Source organism: Eptesicus fuscus, chromosome 22, assembly GCF_027574615.1.
Source record: "Eptesicus fuscus isolate TK198812 chromosome 22, DD_ASM_mEF_20220401, whole genome shotgun sequence".
Lineage (NCBI taxonomy): Eukaryota > Metazoa > Chordata > Mammalia > Chiroptera > Vespertilionidae > Eptesicus > Eptesicus fuscus.
Window position 1 is genome coordinate 42,006,466 of NC_072494.1, and position 11,614 is coordinate 42,018,079.

At 55.1% G+C, this 11,614-nt stretch overlaps 1 non-coding gene across 1 annotated transcript; it reads right to left on the minus strand.

Moving 5' to 3' along the window:
* Positions 1–7,357: 7,357 nt before the first annotated feature.
* On the minus strand, positions 7,358–7,488 carry LOC114226927 (small nucleolar RNA SNORA76). Its single transcript, XR_003613039.2, has one exon. It is a non-coding gene; the product is annotated as a small nucleolar RNA SNORA76 (small nucleolar RNA).
* Between the last annotated feature and the right edge of the window lie 4,126 nt (positions 7,489–11,614).

Consider the following 11,614-nt stretch of genomic DNA (forward strand, 5'->3'; position numbering starts at 1 on the left):
ATTATCACAAATTCTGTTTAAATTCTTCCAATTTTTGGAACCTTGATTTGAGTTGCAAATGTTTGATTTTATTGTATTAATGCTAAAATGTGCATGGAGAACAAAGAAAGATTCTTTGCAATAAATGAGCCAGAGATGATGAATCAAAAACAAACAAACAAACAAAAAACCCCACACCAAACAAACAAAGAAGATGATACATTTTGGGTTTGCTTTATGCAAAAAAAACAGCAACCAAAAAACCAAAACTACAGCAACCAGCGAGGGGACTCCAAACAATGGACTCCTACTGGAGGGAAAGCCTGGGTCCTGCCCTGGCCATGGCTCAGGTGGTTGGAGTGTCTTCCCTAGACCAAGAGGTTGTGGGTTCCACTCCCTGTCAGGGCCTGTGGGAGGCAATCAATCAATGTTTCTCTTTCTCCCTCTCCCTCTCCCTCCTCTCTCTAAAATCAATAAAAACATATCCTTGGGTGAAGATTTTTTAAAAAACAAACCTTGGCCCTACATCCAAAGTGAATGGCTGCGTGTATGTTTTAAGTTAGAACTGTCTACTAAGACATGATATTTTGAATGGCCACCTTCTGAAGGCGGAGGCTAAACACATTTTTTAATCCATAAAATTATATTTGGATCCAAGGCCTATCATGAATGTAATCAAGGCCTACTTTTACACAATCGATTTTTAGCTTTATAATAGTTACTCCAACCGTTTGCTGAACAGGGTCCAATCGATCAAAACAGAGATCATATAAAACTACAACAACAACAACAACAACACGCAGAGATAATGTCAAGAAGGTTGAACAGCCTGCAAGCGGCTCCGCTGGGGACAGGCGTTCCGGAAGCAGGGGGCTCCCCCGGAGCAGGCTCCGAGCCGTTGCTCAGCACAGCCATGTGCACATTTCCTACCGCGGCCCAGGCACAGAAGTTTCATGGGACGGTATTTGCCTCCTGTGTGCACTCTGATATTCTATTCTATTTCTTTCTCAAAAAGTAGCCGATGGGGCCCTGAGGCAGCTTGCCCAGACCCGGAGGCTCCGGGTGGCTTTCACTGCTCCTCCCCCTCCCCCTCCCGCTCCTGCACTTTCTGGTGAAACCTATTTTCCCTCCGGGCAGGAAAAAGCAGGAAGGCTTTTGTTCCATTAGGACTTTTTTGAGAAACCCATTTCCCAGAAGATCCTCAACGTCCTCAGTGCTCTTGGCTAGACCTGGCCACGTGTCTGACCCTAAACCTAAGGATGCTGAGGGGAAGATGGCCGCCTTGGCGGGCTTGTTCCTCAAGATCTGTCCTTGTTATTGAGGGGGGCAGGACTTAGACACTGGAGCAAAACCAGGGCCCCCAGCCTGGAAAGGCTTTGGGTAGAAGATAACTATTAGGGGTATGACAGTGGTTTAGAGAGGCCATTCCAGGTGGAAATGGACCAAGGGGGGTTGGGGGGGCGGGGGGCAGCCAGGCCCTTGGTGGCCCCATCCTCATTCTATACCCTATTTGCTGCCCCCTGGTGCCAGGATGTTTCCATCAGGACCAAGTCCTGGGCACTAGAAGAGCAAGTTGGTGGCAAAGATTTTTAAAATGCAATCGATGCCCTGGCCCGTGTGGCTCAGTGGGTTGGAGCACTCTCCCATACACCAAGGGGTGGCAGGTTTGATTCTCAGTCATGACAGCACCCAGTTTTCAGGTTCGATCCCCAGCTCAGGCTTGTGTGGGAGGCATCTGATCACTATTTCTCACGTCAGTTTTTCTCTAAAAATCAACAAAATGTTACAAAATGCAATTGATATTTGAACCCATGGCCCTCATCCTTGCATTCCTTCTTTGCTGTAGTTTGCTTTTTCTAATCTCGTTTACCCTTCAGTCCAGGCAAGGGCTGCTCACCTGCGATCGCCCCTTGTGATGGAAGTGGAGGGCTGTTCTCCGAGCCTCCGTCCTGGACAGACGGACCCGGCCGGGTGCCCTTCTGTGGCTGCGCAGGGAGCCAGACATGGTGTGTGCACGCAGCTGTTACCACGCTTTCCATTCCCTAGACTCCCTGCCTCTGTCCGAGCCTCTCAGGACCTTCCATAAAAACAAGCAACAACCAGAACGGTTGTTTCCCCCTTGACATGGCAACCACCCTTAACCACCCTTAACCACCCTTAACAAGAGAGAGCAGCCCTGGCTGGTTTGGCTCAGTGCATTGAGCGTCGGCCTGTGGACCGAAGGGTCCTGGGTTTGATTCCGATCAAGGGCACGGACCTCGGTTGCAGGCTCCTCCCTGGCCCGGGCCCTGGTCAGGACACACGCAGGAGGCAACCAACCGATGTGTTTCTCTCACATCGATATTCTCTCTGTCTTTCTTTCTCTCTTCCACTCTTTCTAAAAATCAATAGAAAAATATCCTCAGGTGAGGATTTAAAAAACAAAAATAGGAGAAGAGAGCAGTGGACCCAGGAGGTCCCTGATCCTGCTGGCCTTTCCTCTGTCAGTCTCTGTCTCTCTGCTAGCCCTGCGCCCCCCACCCCCCACCCCACTTTCCTCCTTGGTTTCCATCCAGGCCTCTGTGGCCAATGTTCTTTCTTTCTTTCTTTTCTTTAATTCATTATTGTTTAAAGTATTATGTATGTCTCCTTTTCCTCCATTGACCTCTTCCTGGCCACTCCCACCCCCCAGCACATGCCCTCACCCCCCTAGTGTCTGTGTCCATTGGTTATACTTACAAGCATTCATGCAAGTCCTTTGGTTGGTCTCTTCCCCCCCCCACCCCCCCACCCGCCTTCCCTCTGAGGTTTGATGGTCGTTCGATGATTCTCTGTCTCTGGATCTGTTTTGGTTCATTCTTTATGTTGTTCATTAGATTCCACATATGAGTGAGATCATGTGGTATTTATCTTTCTCTGACTGGCTTATTTCGCTTAGCACAATGCTCTCCAGATCCATCCATGCTACAAATGTTAAGAATTCCTTCTTTTTTACATCAGCGTAGTATTCCATTGTGTAGATGTACCACAGCTTTTTAAAAAATATATTTCTTTATTGATTTCAGAGAGGAAGAGAGAAGGAGAGAGATAGAAACATCAATGATGAGAGAGAATCACTGATCGGCTGCCTCCTGCACACCCCTCTCTGGGGATCAAGCCGCAGCCCAGGCATGTGCCCTTGGCCAGCATTGAACCTGGGATCCTTCAGTTCACAAGCTGACACTCTATCCACTGAGCCAAGCCAGCCAGGGCCACAGTTTGTTTTTTTTGTTTGTTTGTTTGTTTTTTACCCACTCATCTACTAATAGGCACTTAGGCTGTTTCCAAATCTTAGCTATTGTAAATTGTGCTGCTATGAACATAGGGGTGCAATGTCCTTTCTGATTAGTGTTTCTGATTGCTTGGGATATATTCCTAGAAGTGTGATTACTGGGTCAAATGGGAGTTCCATTTTCAGTTTTTTGAGGAAACTCCATATTTCTCTATAGTGGCTGCACCAGCCTGCATTCCCACCAGCGGTGTTCGAGGCCAGATTAAATTCTTTTTTTTTTTAATTTCTTTATTGATTAAGGTGTCACATATTTGTCCTCATCCCCCCATTCCCATCCCCCACCCCTCCCCACGGATGCCCCCACACCCCTGTTGTCCTTAACCATTGGTTAGGCTCGTATGCATGCACACAAGTCCCTTGGTTGATCTCTCCCCCCGACCCCCACCCTCTCCTACCCTCCCTCTGAGGCCCGACATGAGCGAGATCATGTGTCACTAGAAATACACTTATAAGAACCGAATGTGAGACGAGCAATAATAGTTATGCTGACAGGCAAATGAATCAGTCTGTAGTAAGTTTCTTTCTGGACCAACAGTTCTTTTGAGACCCAATTTCAATGTCCACCAGTTCCTTATGTGTACATGTCGGCACTGACTATTCAGCTCTGGATGGTGGACAAATGGTGGTAATGCAGGTCCGACTCCCTCTGGTTTGGTCTCGCCCGGACGCAGGGGCACGGCTTCACCTGGACCTGGGACCCAGCATCACCCAGGCCCTGGGGCGCATGGCCTCACCCGGACCCAGGTGTGTGCAGCCTCACCCAGTCCCGGGATCCAGCCTCATCCGGACCCAGGGGCGCGTGACCTCACCCGGACCCAGGGGCGCATGGCCTCTCCTGGACCCAGGGGTGTGGCCTCACCCGGACCTGGGACCCAGCTTCACCCGGATTCAGGGGTGCACGGCCTCACCCGGACCCAGGTGTGTGTGGCCTCACCCGGTCCCGAGATCCAGCCTCACCCAGACCCAGGGGCGTGTGGCCTCTCCCGGACCCAGGGGTGCGGCCTCGCCCGGACCCGGGACCCAGCCTCACCCGGATCCAGGGGCGCACGGCCTCACCCGGACCCGGGATCCAGCTTCACCCGGACTCGGGACCAGCCTCACCTGGATTCAGGGGCGCAGAGCCTCACCCGGACCCGGGACCCAGCCTCACCCGGATCCAGAGGCGCACGGCCTCACCCGGACCCGGGATCCAGCTTCACCTGGACCCAGGGGCGCGTGGCCTCACCCGGACCGAGGTGTGTGTGGCCTCACCCGGTCCCGGGATCCAGCCTCACCCAGACCCAGGGGCGCGTGGCCTCTCCCGGACCCAGGGGCGCGGCCTCACCCGGACCCGGGACCCAGCCTCACCCGGACCCGGGATCCAGCCTCACCCGGATCCAGGGGCATACGGCCTCACCCGGATCCAGGGGCACACAGCCTCACCCGGACCCGGGATCCAGCTTCACCTGGACCCAGGGGCACGCGGCCTCGCCCGGACCCAGGATCCAGCTACACCCGGACCCAGGGGCACGTGGCCTCACCTGGACCCCGGGGCGCATGGCCTCTCCCTGACCCAGGGGTGCACGGCCTCAACCAGACCCAGGATCCAGCTTCACCCGGACCCAGGGGTGTGCGGCCTCACCCGGACCCGGGATCCAGCTACACCCGGACCCAGGACCCAGCCTCACCCGGATCCAGGGGCACATGGCCTCACCCGGACCCGGGATCCAGCTTCACCCGGACCCAGGGGCACGTGGCCTTGCCCAGACCCAGGATCCAGCTACACCCGGACCCGGGACCCAGCCTCACCCGGATCCAGGGGCACACGGCCTCACCTGGACCCGGGATCCAGCTTCACCTGGACCCAGAGGCACGTGGCCTCACCCGGACCCCAGTGTGTATGGCCTCACCCGGTCCTGGGATCCAGCCTCACTAGGACCCAGGGGTACGTGGCCTCTCCTGGACCCAGGGGTGCGGCCTCACCCGGACCCGGGACCCAGCCTTACCCAGATCCAGGGGCACATGGCCTCACCTGGACCCGGGATCCAGCCTCACCCAGATCCAGGGGCACACGGCCTCACCTGGACCCAGGGGCGCGTGGCTACACCCGGACCCAGGGGCACGTGGCCTTACCCGGACCCAGGGGCACGCGGCCTCGCCCGGACCCAGGGGCACGCGGCCTCGCCCGGACCCAGGATCCAGCCTCACCCAGACCCAGGGGCGCGTGGCCTCACCCGGACCCAGGGGCGCGGCCTCACCCAGACCCGAGACCCAGTGGGGCCTCGTCTTCCCGATCCCAATTCCTGTCGGTCAATTCCCTCTCAGCAATTCCTTCGGCCATCCTCCCAAAGCTCCGGAGCGGCTGCCTCGGAACTTGCTGGGCGGCGGGCTCGGCGAAGCTCCAGTGTGCCCAGTGCGCGGCGGCAGGCTGGTCCGAGGTTGCTGCGGCGGCACTCGGGTCTGCAGCGGTGACCAGTCGCTGGGCGAGCACACCTGGGTCCGGGACCCAGCGGGGCCTCATCTTCCCGATCCCAACCCCCATCGGCCAGCTCCTTCCCAGCAACTCCTCCGGCCATTGTTCTGGATGGTGTCTGCTCTGTTTTCCAGTTGTAGTTTCAAAATTGTTGTGGTAGGCAACAATCAGGCATCTGCCCTATGCCGCCATCCTGGTCCTCCAGCAGATTCTCAAGTAACCTTATAAATGTGGTTCTGAACACTGTGTCGTCCATTAGTTTACTTTCCTTCATCCCTTCTATTCGTGACCTGCTTCGGTGTCTTCACCTTTTGGCTGCCTCCCGATAGCTCAGCTTCCCCAATCTCCCTAGGTGGTCGCTCTTGATACCCCCCTTTGTCGGCTGAATGCAAAGTCTTGGTGTTGTTAAGCCTTGATTGCTGTTGGTACACTGGGAGGATTTGACCTCCAGTCCAATTGGCTGTGAGGATCAGCTGTGTCTATGCCAGGAGACAGCCTTATTCAACTAGACTTGCAAAATTGTAAAAGCCTCTGTGCTCAGCTTGGATGGGGCGGAGTTTCAGGGTAGAGCCTACAGCCTTGGCTTCCCGTCAGCCCCGCCCTATGAGGTTCCTGTGTCTCAGTGTCCCTCTGTACTCCCTGCAAACACCTCTGAGAGAAAAGTGCCCTGGAGTTTCTCCCGCTGCCAAACAGTCTAGTCTCTCCCCTAATGAATCTGGATTCCCAGATTCTTGCCCGGAACTGGGTTTCAGTGTAGTCGGAACTGGGTCTCAGCGCAGTCTGGCGCTTTTGTCTCCTTCCCACCAGGGCAGTTCAGCGGCACAGGCAACAGTCCCTCCTCTGAGCACCTTTGAGTGCGCGCCTCTGGAGCTCTGCCTTTCGCCGCTCCTCTGTGCCTCCGCCCCACAGCAGCCCAGATTCATTCCCCCAGCATGAGCCTGGCTTCCCAGGGTTTCGCCCGGAACTGGGGTTCAGTGCAGTCGGAGCTGGGGTTCAGCGCAATCTGGAGCTTTTATCTCCTTCCTGCTAGAGAACTCCAGCCAGGCCGTCAGCCGCCCCTTCCTCTTCGGCTCCGTCCTCCCTGCATGCATGCGTGCTCCTGTCTCCACCTGTGTCTCCACACCTCAGGCTTTTACGGCTCCTCTGATTTTCCTTGTGGTTTTCTCTTTCCTTCTGGTTGTGGGCATTTCAGTCCGCCAGCTTTCATGTGGTTCTGGATGATGTCCGTTATGACTTTTAGTTGTATTTTTGAAATTGTTGTGCCAGGCTGTAGGTTAGGTGTTTAACCTATGCCGCCATCTTGGTTTCTCCCAGATTAAATTCTTACACATCAAGACGAAGCCAGTTCCTGTCAAGTACACCACGCCCTTAAACTGCTCAAGGCCACAGCCCATTTCTCCTATTTCTCTACCACCACCCACACCCCGATTAACTTAGGGTGCATGTCTGTCTCACTACTGGAGAGGCGGGATTTACAGGGCAAGCACAGGAAATGTGGGAGTACTCGGTAGCAGAGCCCACAGGATCCCCGATGTCTCCATAGAGCATTTCGACCTCCGCTTAAGGGCTGGGTCAGTCAAACCCCCCAGAAAACCCGACCTGGGCAGTGTGCGCTGCAGTGCTGCTTGGGGTCAGAAGGGCCGCCAGCAGGGAGCCTGGGCCGCAGTTCTGCGCACACACGTGCTCTGGCGCTGCAGCCTGACTCCCAGCAACACGCGCAGGCGCAGCGGGGTCTCAAAAGCAGTACGTTCTTTCTTGATTTTTAAAAAGGTTTTTTAAAATTTGATTTTGAGAGAGACAGAGACAGAGAAACATAGATAGGCTGCCTCCTGCACGCCCCCTGCTGGGGATGGAGCTTGGAAACCGGCACATGCTCTGACCAGGAATCGAACCAGCAAACGGGCCGGGGCTGCGGCCCTGTCCTTTGCTGAGACTTTGCTGCCCCTGCATTTGTCACAGAGTACCCCTCCCCTCCCTGGGGACCCTTATCACAGAGTACCCCTCCCCTCCCTGGGGACCCTTATCACAGAGTACCCCTCCCCTCCCTGGGACCCGCGTTCTCAGGAGGGAAACCGCAGGCGCTCCACACCCTCCTGAGCAGAGGCTGCTGTTCCCCACTTGGCGTTCCCACCCGAGGACCCAGAGGCAGGTCGGCGCCCCGCCCTCCAGTTTTCAAAGAGCCTCTCTTCTTTTCAGACTTAGTCATCAGTTAAAATCTCTCCCTTCTTAAAAACAAGTTTTTTAAAAGAAAATAATATATGCAAATACTTAGAATTTTATAAAATGGCAGAAGTCAACTCCTCTTCCCCACGCTGTCCCGGCCCTTCCTTCACTGCCGGTCCCAAGCAGGCCCTTTGACGCGGGTTTGTTTCCTGGCAGCCTGGCCGTGGCGCGTGGTTCCGTCAAACGCCCGCATTGTCTAGGTGTGATGAACATTCACACTCAGCAGATTCTGGGAGACGCAGGCTACCCTCCTTAATGGGACTGGAACCTCATCCAAGCAGTTGAGGCCTGAAAAGCAAAGACCGAGATTTCCCCAATAAGAAGGAATTTCCCTCAATTCCGCAACAAGGAAACATGGGCCAGGTTTCCAGCGGGCTGCCCTGTGGGGTCTGGCATCCAGACTGCAGCACAGGTCTCACCTCAGTCTCCGCCCAGCCAGCCCGCCCGCCTGCCCTGCAGCGGACTCCAGCCAGCCACACAGCCCACAGTCCTGTGAACCAGTCTCTCTCTCTCTCTCTCTCTCTCTCTCTCTCTCTCTCTTCCTCTCTCTTCCTCTCTCTCCCTCTCCCTCCCTCTTTCTCTGTGCTATTGATTCTGCTTCTCTGGAGAAACCTGACTCCCCAGATCTGCACTTTGCTCTCCAGGTAAGTAACTGTGAGATGCAGTTCGGTGTGGCTGTGCAACCAAGCTCTCCCCACTGGAACCGGACGAGGAGTGACGGAGCCACCTGCACGCCTGCCCGTCTCACATTCTTTCTCCCCCACCTCGGCCTCCCAGCCGCACCTCTGAGGGCCTGCTGCTCCCTTGGTCCTCCTGTTCCTGTGGCCTCTGTGCCTCTGGATTTCACCATGAACTTGCAGAGCGGGCAGCACCACCCTCTGTGGCTTCTCAGCTGCTTTGGGAATATTGCCAACCGGATCCTCTCACAAAGTGTAAAGTCCTTCAAATCTTCCCCGCCCCCGGGCCAGCTTTCTGGGTTTCAAAACTCCCCTTCCCTTTGATAAGTGACCACCCAAGTAAGAGTGAATTTTGCTGGCAGCCTTCATGAGGACAGCATCTGGACCTGCAGTGAGGGGACTTGCTTTGGGCCTGCACCTGGACTGCACCCAGGTCCTCCCTCTAAGGGGTGGTGGTCGGGGGGGTGTTGTCAATTTTCTGAGCTGGTTTCCTCCTCTACACCAACGATGGGCAAACCAACCTTGCAGAAGTGCACTGAGCTATCTGGGCCGGTCTCCTTCTCTTTCCCAGGGTCATAGTAAGTGTTAACGGAGAAAGTAAGTGTGGGAGGGCTTCACACCCTGTAAAGCTCTGTCTACATGTTGGCTTTTGTTAGTAATGTTTGAATAATCCTATCTAATAAAGAGGGAATATGCTAATTGACCATCACACCTTCACAAAGATGGTGGCTCCCACAGCCAATAAGGAGGGAATATGCTAATTGACTGTCACATCCTCAAAGATGGCAGGGCCCACAGCCACAAGATGGTGGTGCCCAGTCCCCTCAGCGCTGCTGGGGCGGCAGGTGCATAGCACAGCCAGACCCGCCCCTAGGTGGGTCCGGCTGCTCCATGCACCTGCCTCCGGAATCCCCCAGTCTCCTCAGTCCCCCAGCCAACCAGGGCTGGTCTGAGGTACAGGCAAACCTCGGATGGCAGCTGCCCAGCTGCCCAGAGCCAGCCTGAGGCGCAGGCAAGTCTCAGATGGGGAATGCCCAGCCGCCCAGGGCCGCCCGAGGCTCAGGTAGCCAGGGCCGGCCGAGTCTTGTGCTGCTGGCAGTGGCAGCAGCAGAGGTGTGATGGGGGCGTCGCCTTTCCCTGATCGCCAGGTCACCTCTCGCTCCTGAGGGCTCCCAGACTGTGAGAGGGGGCAGGCCGGGCTGAGGGACCCCCCTCCAGTGCATGAATTTTCATGCACCGGGCCTCTAGTGCTAATAATAAAAGCACAGGTAGTTAAGATGAATAGCTATTTGAAAGAAGGTTTGTCATTGTATAAGCTATGAATTTCATCAAAGGACATCATGAGCACATTTCTAAACAAACTTCAGGAATCATGATTTGTCAAAAGGCATTTGTTGGGGCAGAGATTTTAACAGGAATTGCTCCCCAGGCCCGATTTGAGGTGTGTGGTCTGTACACACACACACACACACACACACACACACACACACATACACGACCACCCTTGCTCTGCCGCCCGAGCTCTGCAGTGCTGGTCCCAGCTCCTCGTTGCTTCGTTCCTTTTCCAATGGACACCGACAGCAAAGGCAGTGGCTGCGGTGGCCCTGGGTTCTGAGCTTGAGGACTGCGTTTCCACTCCAGTGGCGGTGAGCGCGGTCACAGAGTGGCACAGAGCGCTGGAAAAGGAGCCAGCGTCGTTTCTTTTACTCTAACCCTGCAAACCGCCCTAATATTGTGCCGGTGGGACAGGACGGACCCTGGGAACGACTGAACTCCCCGGTGAAGAAAGGACGTACGGCTGTGTGTCCGCATGGCCAGTTTCTGTTCGTGGACGTGCCCACGGACTCGGGCTGAGACTCCCGGAGTGCAGCGAGGCGCCAGGGGACCCCTGGGCGTGAGCGGTGCCTGCTGGGAGGGCCTTTGCTCGGTGCGTCCCGGGCGCCCCTGGGCCTTCGTGTGCGGTGCCGCGGAGAGCAGTCTGGAATTTACAAAGCAGTTGCACACCGTGGGCCTCCTTGACCGTTCTGCCCTTGGTCTGCCCAATAATGAAGGCATGGAGGGTTCAGAGTGAAGTAACCCCCAAAGTAATGTTCCTGGCACCCCAACCCTCTGCTTTCTTTGGAGGTAGGGTCAGGAGTGGGATCCCAGGGCAGTGACCTTCAGCGAAGTAGCCGGAAACTCCTGTACTAGCAGGTACTGGTCTGTAAGAAGGAAGTCCGCCCTCTCGGAGAGAGACAGTGAGAGAGAGAGAGAGAGGAAGCCCTAGCCGGTTTGCTCAGTGGATAGAGCTTCGGCCTGTGGACGGTCAAGGGCACATGCCCGGGTTGTGGGTTTGATCGCCAGTAGGGGGCATGCAGGAGGCAGCCAATTGGTGATTCCCTGATGTTTCTATCAACAAAAATATTTTTTTAAAAAAGGAGGAGGGCCTTAACTGGTTTGGCTCAGTGGGTAGAGCATCAGCCTGCGGACTGAGGGGTCCCAGGTTTGATTCCGGTCAAGGGCATGTATATTGGTTGCGGGCACATCTCCAGTAGGAGTGTTGTATTGCACTCCGAGTCTCACAAAGGACGCCTCAAGAAGTCGAATTATGGAGTCATTTATTAAAGTCCAGGGGCATAGGAGGGGCAAAAGAGCTCCAGATCTCGCAGCCCCGAAAAGCTCGCCACATCTGGCTTATATTGGCAGAATATCACAAAGGTATCGATCACATCTTTGGGTTTGGAATGAGGAACCTGGTTTGCACAAAGCAGTTACAGAAGCAAAATTGAGCAAGTTAGTTATCTATAAAGCTTAAGTATAGTTTTGGGTCTACGGATCACTGAATCAACAGAAACACATTATCTGGGGCCACTGAGGCAATTTAGAATAATTGTGCTGTCCAGGTTCCGGGACCACTGAGTCAACCAGAATGCATTATCTGTAGCTACTGAGACAATTTAGGGGAATTGAGCTGTCCTGGTTCCCAGGTACAGA